Here is a 14,890-nt window from a genome sequence, read left to right as displayed (position 1 = left end):
GATCAGTCAGCATCCCAGTTTGTAACTCTAGGGAGAGGCAAGCCTGATGTTTGGCACTCTATAGTCACAAAGAGAATTTTTAATGTCTCCTGATGCCTCTTGCTTGACAACATCTGCAGAAATTGGCCAACACAATATGACATTTTGGTATCTAGAATCAGGACATAACTCATTCTTGGAGTCCTTGTTCTATTTCTCTGGGATATGGCAGGGTTTGAAGATGATGATAACTGGTGTTTGGGGCATGGCTTGCTTTTATGCATTTATGATTACAGTCAATATGCAAACTTTATAGCAGTCTCTTGCCTTCTGAAAGCAGCCAGGGAAGTTGAGGGCCATAGTGGAGAGGAAGGAGGAAGTATGTAAGTTTATAAGTTTATTGAGTACCAAAGATTTAGAAATCCAAAGCAGGATCTTAGAAACTGGTTTTTTGGGTTTGTTTTTTTTTTTGTTGTTGTTGTTGTTTCTTTTTTCTGGAGAAGCAAGATCACCTGGTATGGGCGTATGACTTCCCAAATTCACAGAAACAGTGAGAGAGCCCTAATTTGGTTTCAGCCAGTGTTTTGTTCAACCCAAGAAAAGCACTGGCCTGAAATGTTTCTTTAACACAGTTAAGCACTGTTGTTTTTTGTTTTTTGTTTTTTTTTTTTGTAAAAGAAAGCTACATGAATCATATTAATTCTCTTGATTTTGCTGCAGTATATTATTACTCTGTCAGAAGAGTCCATAGAAAATAAAGTGATTTCTCATGCCAACAGGTTACTGACCTGCATGATTTCTGTGTGGCACAGACATTCCCAGGCAGCTTAGAATAAAAATCAAGATTTAAAAATAACCTCCGTAACTGCAAAACAAACCAGCCTTTTTGTCATTGTCTCCCTGAACCTTTCAGCATAAAGATGCTAGGCCCTATCTTCCTCAACAGGTCAGCCAAATTGACTTGCTTCTCCACCTCTTTGCACTCCCTTCTCTTCATCTCCCCTTTCCAAAATGCCCCTAGTCACAGTCACTGAGTACCTACACCTTCCTCCAAACTGCTCTAAGTGATACCCCATGCTTCCAATTTTTCCAGTCACTGCTACTTCAATTTTTTTTTTATTAAGCACTTTCTCCATGCCAGTTACTGCACTAAGTACTTTATACATGGTATATCACTGAATCCTAAAAAAGCTCCCTGTGGACTCCTGCCTTTACCATCAGCATCCAAACAGAACTTTCTTCTGCCATGCCCCCTACTGTCAGGATCCTTCCTGAATTACCAAGATAATAGCTATTTATCTGACAAATTAATCTATGCTAAAAACGTTAAGTGACACCCCCCCTAAAATCATATTATATAAATATCTGTAACCCCCTACATTGGCCTACTGGAAACCTATAGGTCTGATTCAGTACTCTTTTTTTAAAAAAACATTTTTTAGTTGTAGATGGACACAATAGCTTTGTTTTATTTATTTATTTTTTTGTGTGGTGCTGAGAATTGAATTCAGTGCCTCATGCATGCGAGCCAAACACTCAACCACTGAGCTACAACCCCAGCCCTGATTCAGTACTCTTAATAATAATACCTTCTATTTCTCTAACTGGTAAAATTTTTTTCACTTAATTACTAAATATTATCCCCTAGTTGTGTTGAGGTATTAATGTGGACTTTATCCACTACCATAAAATACAAATGCATGTTTGAAGGTGCCCCTGAACTGCTCCAAATTGTAGCCCTAATCTATTGTTTCTTTTCAGGTCCTGGCTCTGCTCTGACAAATCCTGTCTGGCTGACATGGGAAGTCAGAATAACCAGGTAATCTAGGGGCTGAGGGTAAAAGCAGACACAATAGGAAGAAAGCCAGGAAAGTCAAGTGAAGTGCTGAAAAGGCAATGTTCTCTACCTGTCCCACAACCTAATACTCTAATGGTCTGAACCGCAGGCCAAACCTATAGCCCAGCCACTCCTGGGCAACTGCTGAAACCCAATAACAATTCCCATCCCAGGCTGAGAGGCTGTGTTGTAGTCTTTTACCTTACATATCACTGGCACAATCTGGGGTAGGGAAACTGACCTGATTAAGCCTTATGACCAGGCTTTTCCATGAGACTAAAATACTGTGGTTCTCCCTTCAGAAAGGCATGCCTCAAAGCATCTCTGAGCCCTCCCAACAGCACTACCACCAGTCTGACAGTGGGAGCTTCCACGGAGTGAAGCAGTGTCTCTTCTAATCGTGTACACTTGACAAGAAGAAAGGCTAACAGGAAACACTGAGGTTAGATATCAAAATGGCAGGACTAGAAAAAAATGTTAAGATCATCTAGATTAGTGGATCTTAAACTCCAGCATATCCTCTGGAGGACTCATTAGAACACAGATTATAAGGCCCCACCCTACAGACTCTGACAGAAAGACTTTTTTTTCTTAACAAGTTCCCAGATGATGCTGACAATTCTGGCCCAGGGACCACACTTTGAAAACACTAACCTATTCTATGCATTTCACAGATAAGGAAATTGGGTCCCATAGAAAGGAAAGAACATGACCACTTTACTGATGTGCAAACTAATAAGCAGTTTAGTAACTTTCTCAAGGTCACACAAGTAGTAAGTGGTACTGACTTTTAAAAACCCAGATATCCCAATCCCATCTCTACTCTTCACTGTGCTACAGCAACCTTTAAGGGAATGAATTTTAGAGTCTATGTTTGTTCCTGTCACCACCATTTTCCTGCTATGTAACCTGGTATAAATTATGCCATCTATGAAATGGAAGCAATAGTATTACTTATTTCTTGGAGTTATTATGAGAATATAATTAGATATTATACTTGAAAACTCATATGAGTAAACACCACACAGTCCTGTGCCTCACCAGAGTAAGTACTCAGTAAATAGAAGTCCCTATTATCATTATAGCCAAAGTTGTTTTTGTTGTTAAGGAAAGCTGGGGGACACCCTTTCTCTTAGCGTTATGTTCCCAAGTGAAGAGAAACATTAATTAGCATAATAGTGTTGTCTTCTCTTCATCCCTCTTTTATCCTCCTCCTCAAGAGGAGGTAATTCTGACTGAGTTTAGGGAGCAAGAATAGGACATGTGTAGCCAGTATGGGTCTATCTGCTTTTAGAAGAAATGAGCTCTAGTCTACTCACAGCTATAAAATCCTTCTCATGAGGGAGGGAGGAATGGAGGGAAAAGGGAAATACTGAGAAATGATATTGATCAAATTATATTATATATTGTGTACATGTTCAAATATGTAACAACAAATCCCACCCTTGTGTAAAATTATAAAGCACCAATAAAATATGGAAAAAATAAAAAGAGTGAAAACAATCCTCCTTATGAGCTAGATCTGTAGTGTTCTTGTATTTCCTGTGCCTAGGTGGGGGTATCTGCCTAATTCTGGGGTTGAGAAGTAAGAAGCCTACTTGGCAGATATTCCTATGTCACTTTTTCTAGCACTTCCACTACAAATAAAACTCCTGATATCTACATGCTATTTGTCTCTCTCAGTCAGTTCAGAATGGGAAAAAGAAAAAATATAGGTGTTATTTATTAGATCACCTTAAACCCCTGTATTATTATTATTGTTCATTCATGTGAGATAGTGCAAGAGCTTATTCTAAACCTAAGTCTCCAAACTCCCACTTGAGTGCTCATTAATATCCTGGCTTCATTATATTGCAAATGTCTTCAGGGCTGCATCTCACTTGCTCCATTTTTTGCTGACTTTTATTAATATGTGTGTATATAAATATACACACACACACACATACATATTCATACATATAGAAAAGGGCACAGTTCAGAAGTATATAGCTCAGAGAATTTTCACAAACTGAAGCAGCACATGGTTCAATAACTAGCATACAAGAATTTCCCTTGTTCCCTTCTCCAGACACTATTCTCCTTATTTCCTTTTATTTTTTTAATAGAAAAAGAAACCTTCCATCAGTGGGCAAGTTATTTACATGCCCTATCATCACAGTCTTAAGCCGAATTAGGGAATCAAATTAGACCTCTCAGTTTACATTTGAATAACCAATCTCCTCTCCACAAACTATGTGACTCAAGCATCATGTAAATTCTTTCAGCAACATGGAAATATGTTCTGTGCATTCATTGGAGTTGCCTATGCAAGATTCAAAGCCATGCAAACACCTTCCTTTCATTTTCACTGGAAGCTATAGTTCCTTCAGGAGTGACTCCAGCAGGTAGATTAGGAAATAGCCTCAAGCACCAAGGAAAAGTGATCAAGAGTCCTTAAATAGGAGAGGTGATAGGACAGAGGATTAATGAGGTTTGTGAGTAGTGCTACCCACCTTCTTTTATTTTCCATTGGTGTATTATAATTATACAAAATAGTTAGATTCATTATGACATATTTGTACATGCACATAATTTTTATCAATCTTGTTCCCCAGTACCTTCCCTTTCCCTTCACCATCCCTCCCCATGATTGATCCACTTGCTCAACTTTACTTACATACTTTCTTGACCTTTTAGATCTTGCAGTGTGCATATCACACCTACTGCAACACTCCCTACCCCTCACACACACACCTCTGAGGGATGGTAACTACTGAATTGGAGCCTAATGCCAGGTACAAATGGACACCTCATTAGCGTTTTTATCATGAAGGATATTAATTATTTAAACTCCATTGAACTCAGAGGTGACTAACATTTCAAACCGAGATCTTAAGTCACTAAATTAATTCTCATTAAATCCTTCAGTTGAGACCTAGATAGAAACAGTATAGTTAAGGGTACTAATGGTTCTCTATTACCCTTAAAAGACCCAAACCCTTCATTTTAATAGACTTTCAGAGATCTAAATGACCTGCTCACAAACTCTCTACAGGTCTGAATCAATCAACCAACCAATCAATCAATCAACCTCTCCCCCTCCCCTTCTTCCTCCTCTTCATCCTTTTCCTCCCCCTTCTTTTCCTCTTCTTCTTCCTTTTTCTCCCCCTAACCCCAGTTATACTTACACTTCTTTCTGACATTCTCTTTCTTCCTAATTTTCACAGGTTGACTACTGAGTCATTATAGACTCATCTTCTATGTCAATCCTTCAGAGAATCCACCTGTGACCACCTCTAAGTCAGTTTCTCCTTATTTTATCTTCTTCAAAACACATCGCTCATCATTGCATTCCTTGTGTATGTGTTGACTCTCTCCCCCAATAGGAGGTAAACTCAGTGACAGCAGGAATTCATCTTATCTTTTCACCACTGTATCTCAACACATAGAACATTGCTTGTCACATAGCAGATACAGTTGTCCCTGGGTATCTGTGGAGGGATGTAAATGGACACAATCTGAGGATGCCCAAGCCCTTTAGATAAAATGGTAGGTGATATTTGCATATCACCTAGCCACATCCTCTTGTATCATGTGTGTATGATGTAAATTACCTCTAGATTACTCATAATCCCTAATATAATGCTATATAAAAAGTTGTTCGACTGTATTATCTGAATAATAACAAGAAAAAACATTTACATACATGTTCAGTACAAACACAATTTTCTTTCAATATTTTTGATCCATAGTTGAATTTGCCCATATGGAACCCATAGATATAGAGGGCTGACTATACATGATAAATATAATTTTGAATGAATGCATGAACAGCTCTAAACCATAAATTGCCAGATGCAATTCATGGTATCACTCCTTAGTCATCTCTGAAAAGCATGAATTTTGAGACCAGACAAACAGGTCTAAATTGAAGTTTGTCACCTCACTAATAAAGCTGGGTGAACTTAGCTGAGTATTTAGGAAAATATAAATATGTAAATAGTTCCTCTATAAAGGTGTGTTAAACTATAAGAAAGATCATGGAGTGCTAGGAGGGACTAGAAAGGGGGGTATCATATCAAGGCTGAAAGGGTGACAGGAGTCAGCTGCTCATAGAAGGAGAAAGAAAGTTAGATGGAGAGGGATTCCAGGGATCTCTAACTTTTCTCTGAGGGACACAATCAGCCCATGACATCCTTCAAGGAGGAAGCTGGGGAAATAAGTATACTACCTTCACTCTCCTCCCTCTGATGTCCTACTAGTGCGCCCTGTTAACCTAAACTATTAGGAATACAGAGGACAAGGAAGCCCAGTGATGGAGGCCATGTTCGTCAGTCTTCTAGAACACAGAATAGGGTATAAAAGGATAGAGAACAGGTCTGGAGATACAAAGAAAGATGCCTAGCATAGTTTGAGAAGGGAAAGAAATAAGCATCTACGTAGCACCAATCATATTTTAGGCATAATTTAGAACTCATTTCTTCTTCTGTAAAATCCATAATTGCTATCTCACATAGTTGCTGTGATGATTAAATGATATAACATATGTAAAGTCTAGCAAACAGTGGATTAGAACAAAGGAGACCTCAATTCATAGCCACATTCCTACATTCCAAAGTTTCCCCTTGGACTTTTACTCTTCTCCATATCCATTGATGATTATTTTTTCCAGATGTATCTAGACATTCTCTTGCCTCTCTGCTTTCCCCACTTATGAACTATGCAAATCAAGCAAGTAGAGCAACAACAAAATATTCTGAGGCATTCTGAAATCACATGGAAAAATCACCATTTAAGCTTCCATTTCTTTAGTGACTGGTCTTTTGCTTCCTGCCTATCATCTGTCTCCTTCCATTGCCTCCTGTTGTTGTGAAGAAATCAAGTTAAAGTGCTATAGGCATGGACTTTAAGTCATAATAAATCATTCAGATGTCAAGAGCCTTAATCTGCCAATCTGAGGGCAGAGAGATTGATTGGAAGGTTCTAAAAGCTTCACTTATCATTTTTAAGGGCTTGCTCACTCCCTCCCCTTTTTTAACTTACTTTCTTAAGAAAGATTGGGAGCTGCATCAGTGTCCTCTCTTCTGTGGAAAGCTAAGTGAGTCAACACTAAAGGAATGTCTGCTACAATTCTACTAGGAAAATTTTAGTCACTTCTGGAGTAAGCACTAAAAGGTACTGTGGAAGTCATCTAATTCAATCCTTTCATTTTATAGAAGAACTGAGGAGAACAAAGGTGCCATGTCACTGTGCAAACTCACAGAAAGCATTGGCAGAAATAAAACAGATCTCCAAGTCTTCTGACACTTACCACAGTGTTCTTTTCAGTAGACCAAAATGATCCCTCATTGGAATTCAGCATTTCAAACAAGAATTTAGGTAGCTAATACAAACCTGTAAAAAGAAAATTAGCCAAGTAAGGAATGTATATGAAACTGAGACTATATCTCAATGATAGAACACTAGCTTTTTTGATCCCCAGTACTGCAAAAATGTATATTAAATAAAATAAAAATACATGGGTCTTCCTTTTGTTTCTCACAGATACCTAGAAAAGATGAGAGAATTTACCTACTAATCAGGATCCTAGCCGGAAACAAGCAAGAACATTCAAATCAAGCAATTTGAGGAGAATTTAATAAAGGGACTATTAACAAAGTTGTAGTAAACTACAAGAAAATGGTCATGGAGTCTTAGGACAAGGTGGAGGGGGGTTATCAACTCAGGCCTGAAAGGGTGACAGTAGGGAGCTATTCTAGAAGGATACACAGAGTTATATGAAGAGGGATTTCAGGGGATCTATAACTTTTCATTGAGGGGCACAATCAGCCCATAGCATCTTGCAGGGAGGAAGCTAGAGGAGCCAATATCATAACTTCACTCTCCTCCCTCTGATGTCCCACTAGTGTTCCCATTGGCCTAACCCACTGGGAACCAGGAGACAAGGAAGCCCAGTAATGTATTCCATGTAGATCAGTCTTCCAGAACATGGAATAGGGTAGAAAAGGGTGAAGAACAGGTCTAGAGAAGCAAAGGATGATGCCTAGTGTGGTTTGAGAAGGAAAAGGAAATAAAATTTTATGGAGCACCTATCATATATTGGAGACTAGCTTTGAAAGTTTTTACATTGTATTTATTTCTCACAACAAATCTTTGTGGTAAATATTATTTCCTACATTTTCCAGGTGAGAAAACTGAGAGCAAAATGATTAGATCACTTTCTCAAGGTCACACAGCTAGTATTTTAAACCAAGATGACAATACTTGATTTCAAGCCTAGGCCTATTTGACTACAAAGACCATGCTCTTAAATACCTAAATGGTTGACTTAATAACAGTCAGAAATGTAGAACAGTTTCCTCCTGTGTTCTAGCAGGTTAAACAAAGGAGAAAGAACCATGGGAGCTGTTCAAGCAGCTCCAGTTATGTAAAGAATGCTACACCCATTTCTTAATTCCTCCTTAGCCACCTCCAAAATACTTAGTCTGTGTCTTCCTTTCTTATAAGCCCCTACTGACATGCTAATGTACAACTAATTTGGTAATAAGAACAGTATTAATTGATATAATTTTAAGGTGTAACTACTTCCAAGGGAATCTGCATTTAATAGAGAACTTCTCCCTTATCATCTCACTGTCCTTCATATCTTTCCCAGAGTAAAATACATGTAAATACTTCATAATAAATTGGAAAGGCTGATAGAGCCTATGTCAGTCTATAAAATATCAGGGGATGCAAATTTATACACTTTGACTCAGTTACCAAAAAAAAAAAAAAAAAACAATGTTTTTCTATATCTGACTTCATTGTGTTCTGGAGTCTCAATTCCCCCAATATCTTGCAGGTCAATCTCTAATCAATTCAAAGTTAAAACATCCTGTTAATGCTGACTCTATCTTCTCAAGATATCTTCCCTTCTCCTTTCCTAAGATGCCATCAGAACATGGAGGTAAAGCTTGTGCAGCCTCAAAGTAGCTGGTACAGGGGCCTTTGAACTATATGTTGGTCTGATTCTTCTCTGACCTCTGCTGAGATGTACCTAATCATGGTTGCTCAGTGTGAGTTCTGCACAGGTGCCCACTGCAGAGTGTTTCACGTACACCCAGCCTTTGGGAAACCATGCCAAGAGCCATTGCTAAGGACTATGAACCTTGCTATTACTCTGATGCAAATGTTACTGTACTCCCTTCTCATCCAGATCCCTAACATCTTACTTACCTGTCCTTTCTTCACACTTGCTTCTACCACCAGGGAATGTGGGAATTTAAGATATCCTCTACAACCCTTCAAGACCAAGTATATGGCCCATAGTCCTCTGTGTTTTATCATGTCACAAAGGTGCCATTTCTAGTCAACTGTGTTTACTCTGTGTTGATAATGGGGTACCATGTGAAGTGACCCTCATTATAAGTCATAAATATGAAAGGCAATATCATTCCCTTTCATTACTTAGAGTGTTGGGGTCAGCATCATAAGCCTTAGGCACATTCCTCCCTAAATGTTCCCAAGGTCCTCTGAGCATCAAACTATCCTTTGGTTTCTTGAATGGCAGAAATTCCCCCTTATGTTACTATTCCCCATCCTCTCTATGCAATGACTAACTGTAAAGTACTATTTGAGATCGCCACATTTTGTTCTTGGTTTCTAAAGCAAATCTTCACCTTCATCAAAGCCTGGCTTTTGAATCTACTATTCACTCTGAAATAAAAAAAAAGTTTCAATTTGAAACTCAGAGCTAAGCAATGACACGTTCATTCTAGGTCTTATCTGTATTCTCCTGAAGCAATAATTGATTGATTGAGTCATAGGAGAACAGGACAACAAGGAAACATGTTATCAGAAGCAAGTGACAAAACAACTTTAGTATCACAAAAATATACAGGACACACTTTCATTCTCATATTTAAACAAAAACACCTATCATGTGCCAGGCTCTGTTTTGGGTGGCTATACATAGTGAACAATAAAATGCCCCAGGTCATTTTCTAGTATTACAAGTTTGCTATAAAACAAAACTATATACAAGCCACAGGACATCATTTTTTGCTCCATTTAGTACAATGGCATGCCAGCATGGCCAATCCTTTCTTTATTTGATCTGAGAATATTGTACCTACTTGGTTTTTTCTGGGTAACTAGGGGTTAACCTGAAACCCCTATTATTTTTCAAAATTTATTACCAAAAATCTTATGAGTCCAATTTCCTGCCTTAGTGAGTACAGTATAGTAAGTTACATTAGTGAACAAAATTCAATATTTGAAGATTAAAGATATTGCCGGGTCTTGGAGTCATCTTTCCAACCATCAATGGCATTGGCCCAGACTAGTAATGTAGTTGTAAAAGACTTAAGAGATTGTGTTTAACCCATGGAGAACCTACAATACACTAAAAGTCTGCCAACAAAACCTATAGAAGATGAAGATGGTTATCTTTTAATACACCTCTTTCTGTAAAAAACACCTTTTCAATAAAAAAAAGTTCGGTTAATTAAGAGTCCTTGTTAAAGCAACTTGTATTAATCACTTCAATAGTTGTTTGAAGCTCATCATAATGAGATTTTGAATTTCATTATATAAAATTTTACTTCAAATAAAGCTCTAAAGTTCTTAGACATTCCAGTAAATCTTGATTATTGAAAGATCTTTAAGGTTATTCACCATTACTATTTTGCTTTATTGAGCCTACAATGCAAGGATTTTTTTTTATCTTTCCAAATATACCTTTTACAAAGTTCTTATGAACTCTTTATAGCCCCAAACTACTTATCATGGAAGTAATGTTATTCTTAAATTTTTTCTGATTTTATTGTCCTATCCCTATATTGTTCAGAATCAGTACCATTCTTTCTCTAATTTGAGAGAAGCTGTCATTAGTTAAAGGGAATTTTTAGACAGGTCACTGGGGGTGTTTTGCCCTTCCTCTCTAAAAGAATAATTACATTTTCTACTTAATGAAAAGCTTGTGGTTAAAAAGCATCTCAAGTTATAGCCAGACAAAAACATGAAAGGAAGAGTCACTTACATGCATATGTGGGATCGCATATCTCTTTTATTTTAATTGCTAAACAAATTTTGCAGACTTGAAAAGGGCTAGCTTGACAGGCCTGGAGCAAAAGCCCTTGCTTATTAACAGTTATAGTCTTAACCTATTAAAAAGTAATATGAGGCCAAAAAAGGGAGCAACTGTGGAGTTTCTGAAGAATAAGAGTGTGCAAGAAAAGGTACAAAACTGTACTTAGCAAGTAGGGCAAATGCCTTAGCCAAGGAGAGAGCAAAGCACTCCTGTTTTCTTCCCATTTCCTCCCTTAAAACAAATAGGAGTTGACCCTATATTATTAAAACAGTTTTGGGAACTAGGGAAGAAGTATCTCCTTCTGAGCTCAACCCCAAGTCCCTCCTCCTAGGATTTTGTGGGGAAAATTATAATTATTGATTTCTGTGCATAGAGGGTGGGTCACTCCCAGATGACAATGAAGGAGGGTTTGAGAATGTAATAGAGAATTTATGAACAGTAGCTGAGCATTTCTAATAGTAGCAGAAGCAGGGGAAGCCACATGGTATATGGATGAGTGCCAGCCAGCAGAAGCCAAGAAGCTCAGCAAAGGGCTTGTCTGCTAATCACATTCAAACATACACCTTGCCAGAAAGCCACGTCCCAAACTCTCCAAAAAAATGTTCACTTCAGGGGTCAAATTTTCCAAGACCTTTCAGTGAAAAGATTTTTAATGGAAATATAAGCATCATATGAGCAGTAAGGGGAAAAAATGTAAATCTTTTCTCCACCTTGTATTCTCTTTTCCTGCTGGGTTTTAGGTGAAAGAAAAACTCATCAGAAATGACTCCAGAGCCAGATTCTGACCTCCTTAGATCCTGCTCCCTCTAATCAAGCCACAGTTGACTGACAGTCAGGAAATAAACCCTCCTTTGAAGGCACAGCCAAAGCAAGTTTACAGCAAATGACTAATATGATCTAATCTTCCAGCAATTTCAACAGTTTTCAATTCTGGAAGATTCATATATGTCTGTTTAACTTTCTGATTCTGTCCTGCAACTGTTCATCGAATTATCTTTCAAGATTCAATCTCAAATATTGCAACCTTTTTCATTATCAAACTCCAGTGTAATATCAGGATCCACAATGTGTCCAAGTTCCACAATATCCACCTGGGAGACATTGAAAAGCCCAAGAAAAAGCCTAACTTATTAGGAGGAGTGGACAAACACTTATCCAATTAACAAATCCTCATTGAACTACCACTAGGTGTGATAGCCACTGTGTTAAGTATTGTGGGTGGTACAATCATCCATCAATTTAGGAGATGCTTTAAGTTCCTCTTGGCCAAAAATCTACCCCCCACAAGCCCACTGATGCCCCAAATCCCTTTAATAAGGGACAAAGCCTTTAATTCCATAATTGGAGATAAAGCTTACAAGAAATTTCCCTGTGTGAGGGAAAAGGTTGATTTAAATTCATACTGAGTCATAAATGGCTATATTAGAGCCATTCTTTAGAACAGCTTTATTGGGAAAAAAAGAGAATAGGCAGTACTGGAAGCATGAAAGCAAAGGGTGGGAGAGTGCACCAAGAGAAAAGAGGACAAAATAAAGAGGCCCAGGGGCCCTAAAATCAACTCTTCCAATTACACTATCTTCCCAGTGACAATTCAGCTTGGAACTTTAGTAAACAGCTATGGGATCTGAAGAGGAAGATGCCAAACCCACCTGAACCAAGGTAGGCTTTGCAAGAGTTTTACATTTTATTTTGAATCCAGTGATAAAAATACATGCCCAAAGGGTTCTGATTTCTGTGCATTCTGATTAAAATGAAAACATGTTAAGTGTAAGGCAGAATTACTAATCTTAAAATTTCAAAAGACATTAACAAATAAATAGTTATTCCTGAAAGATTTTTAAACTCATTGGTACATCCGGTTCATTTTCTCTGGGCCACTACAGCCACCCTTTACATTTGAAGCTCCATTTGACACTTCACTATCAGATCAGGATTTGAATATTTTATTTAAAGTTTTGATGCATGGGGCGCTATAATTTCCTAACATACAGTTCAGGCCCTATCTGTCTTATTTCTACCTTAATTTTCAGCAGGCTAGGCTAGGCAAAGGCATGCACTTTCATAGCATAGAGTTTCTGCTGAAGAGAATGTGGAAGGATGTGGGTCTCTGTATTCTCAAAGAATGCATCTTTCAAATGGAGACATAAAATAAACCATAATAACAAGGTAGGAGACTACATTCATTTATCAAGTGGGTCCTTTGATGCTATTTACCCTGCAAAAGAGGAGACTAGCTATGGGAATGACATGCTGTGGCACTCATGATTCCATCCTCTCTGATTAGGACTGCAACATTCAGTCAGTTTTTGGAATTATAATTCTCTTTTTGTTATCTCACTGGATCTTTTAGAAGCTTAGGGTAGTTGGTAAAAAGAACTCTCGTATATGCCTGACAACAGTAAGGGTCTTTATGGGCTCCAGGGAAAAGAGTTACTTCATATTTAGAAAAGGAAAAATTAGAGAAGGGATTTCTTCCTATCTGTCATTTCTATGTCAGATAGTAACATCTCACCTGCTGCTAGCTTTTAGGGCAAGAACGTTTGGATGAGTTACCATGAAATTCATTATCATGCATTTATATTCTAAAAATGTAATTGAGCTACTCTTCATGTACACTATATTTACAATAACTATCCCAATAAAACCTTATTCACATAGATGACTAATAACTCCAAAGGAGAAAAAGAGACTTTTGTCATTATTGGATCATATCTCAGAGCTGAGGACAATCATAGTGTATATATAAGTACAGCAGAACAAAGACTTTTCAGGGGTGACACAGTTAACAATTTACTTGAGTATGCCCACTCCTAACCAAAAGGACTTTCAAAAAAGGATCAATTTGACAAATCAGATCCACCCAACTCAACTGTGTTTTCAGTCTGGCTCAGAATGCTGAATAAACAGCAGAAATGTGACAATTAGAAACTGGAGGGACTAGGTCCGGCTCTGGCTCTGATCAATGGCATGACCTTAATAGATTTCAGTTTTCTTGTCTATAACAATGGAGAATATACAACTTGAACACAAGAACAGCCAAGCTTCCTGATCCACAAAAGTTGGATAAGTGGCAGTAAATATTAAAGCAATTTAAAATGTATAAAATAGAATACAAAGGGGAAATGGAATTAATTCTTCCTGACTCCAGAGGAGAATGATGTTCCATTGGGAAAAATTAATACCTAATTTTCTACCCTGAATGATATGCACAAGACCTTTTGTATCATGATACTCTGATGGTGGGGCTTTGGGTCCATTATCAATTTAGTTCTTCTTCTAGTTCCTCTTCTCTTCCAGGCTGTTTCTCTGTGAAACTTTCCTACTCGTCTCCCCAAAGATATTATTTTTATATTTCATGTTGCTACTGAGAAATCTGAGATCAATTTGATTCTTGTCCCTTTATAGGTGTACTGTTTGTTCTTTCAGGACGCTCTTAGAATTTTCTCTTTGAAAATGTTCTTAATGTTCACTATGGAGTGTCCAGTTTAGATTTTCCTCCTCAGTGCTGTTTAGTACTCTTTGACTATTTTCAACATTAAGTCTTAGTATTTTTCAATTCCAGGAAATTTGTCTCTATTATTTCTTAAATTAATAACTTCTCTATATTTTTTATTTTCTTTAATTCTCAGGCTCATTTTATTGATGTTGAAATGTTTAGTTCCATCTTCTATATCCCTTAACTTTTTTTGTGTTTATCTTCTTATTTTCCCCTGTTGCCTTCTGGGAAAGTTCCTCAATTTCATCTGTAACTCACATTTGTTCTTTAGCTACATTAATCCTACTATTCCATCAATTGTGTAATTTTGACTATTATATTGTTATGACTAGAATCTCCACTTCCATCTGTGACAGAATATCTAACACTGGACTTGCCCTCCCAGGATACATGGCTAGGAAACTGCACAAAGTATAGGAAAGAATTGCTTTCAAACAACAGACAACAAACAGAATTATGAACTTTGTTTGAAAAAAGGGAAACAAATGAGGTAAACCTATGATTCCCCAGTTGCTGCTGGAGGTAA

This window comes from Callospermophilus lateralis, chromosome X (assembly GCF_048772815.1).
Source record: "Callospermophilus lateralis isolate mCalLat2 chromosome X, mCalLat2.hap1, whole genome shotgun sequence".
In the NCBI taxonomy this organism is placed as follows: domain Eukaryota; kingdom Metazoa; phylum Chordata; class Mammalia; order Rodentia; family Sciuridae; genus Callospermophilus; species Callospermophilus lateralis.
The sequence above is the reverse complement of the archived record's forward strand: the minus strand, read 5'-3'. Positions refer to the sequence as shown.